Source organism: Panthera tigris, chromosome C1 (assembly GCF_018350195.1).
Source record: "Panthera tigris isolate Pti1 chromosome C1, P.tigris_Pti1_mat1.1, whole genome shotgun sequence".
NCBI lineage: Eukaryota > Metazoa > Chordata > Mammalia > Carnivora > Felidae > Panthera > Panthera tigris.
Window position 1 is genome coordinate 143,971,618 of NC_056667.1, and position 1,348 is coordinate 143,972,965.

A 1,348-nucleotide genomic window follows, 5' to 3' on the forward strand; every position below is an offset into this window, starting at 1 on the left:
ATTGAATTCACTATTAATGAATGCTATTGTCTTTTGAACAAATAAAACAGCTAAAACTATGTTTGCAATTTACTATTTATAAGTTCTGTCAAAATTGGTCCTTTAGAAACAATTATATTAACATAAGCACAAAGTGACATATTTCTACAAGTACAGTTTGAAACTACGACACACTGGCAAGTGAAGTCATGGATTCAGAGAGCTCATCATAAATTTAAAGAGAAATCAATATATCTCAGAAACCATAGTATACACTCTGAAATCCTTGGCTTTAGGTATTCTCTAACTAAAACATATTGGTGCAATTTATGTCTTGGGGATGATTGCCCAGAATCTGCAGCTACGGTACCTTTTGTTCCTCAGTCCAAGGAGCTGGCATTCCTCCTTCATTCACCGAGTTATCCACTCAATACACACTAATTGATCATTTACTGCAAATCAGACACCATGCTTGGCCAAAGATAAACATTCGATGAAGACTTGCACTCTAGATTTGCGAAGTTCAAAACTCTCTAGGATGACAGGCAAGTGAACATATGGCTTTATAAAACACTGTTTAAGTGCTCTGACGGAAGGGAGCTCGGGACGAATGGTTCACCAGGAAGTATATAAAATTTCATATGCGATGTACTGCCATGGACGTCTCTTGTCATGGAGGGATGCCTGCGGCTGTTTATTGAGTGGAAAAATATAGGTTGGAAAATAGCATTAGAGAGGAAAGGAATGGAATGGGGAGCGATCGTTTCATGGCTACAGGGTTTCAGTTTGCAACTTTTTGGTGGATGGTTTCAGATGAACACATGCTGGCGACGGATGGAGGTGATGGTTGTACAGTGGTGTGAATCTACTTAATGCCCCTGGACCTACACGCCTAATGTGATTAAAATGGTACATTTGAGGTTATATATATTTTACCAGAATAAAAAATGAAAAATAATAATAATTAGTGTTTTCTAAAAAAGAGAAGAGGAGGGGCGCCTGGGTGGCTCAGTCGGTTGAGCGTCTGACTTCGGCTCAGGTCGCGATCTCGCGGTCCGCGAGTTCGAGCCCCGCATCGGGCTCTGGGCTGATGGCTCAGAGCCTGGAGCCTGCTTCCGATTCTGTGTCTCCCTCTCTCTCTGCCCCTCCCCCGTTCATGCTGTGTTTCTCTCTGTCTCAAAAATAAATAAACGTTAAAAAAAAAAAAGAGAGAAGAGGAAGTAAATACACTTGTTCTGCAATATTGCAAGATGAACTTTCCTACAAAGTTTCACATTTTTGATGAACTAAGACTTGGAAGAACCAGGCAGAGAAATAGATTTCAAGGGACTAACAGGCGTCAGGAAATAGTATAATGAATTAGTCATTC

General features: G+C 40.4%; 1 non-coding gene across 1 annotated transcript; it reads left to right on the forward strand.

Moving 5' to 3' along the window:
- Window positions 1-976: 976 nt before the first annotated feature.
- TRNAR-UCG lies at window positions 977-1,061 on the forward strand. Its single transcript has one exon. It is a non-coding gene; the product is annotated as a tRNA-Arg (tRNA).
- The last annotated feature ends 287 nt before the right edge of the window (window positions 1,062-1,348 follow it).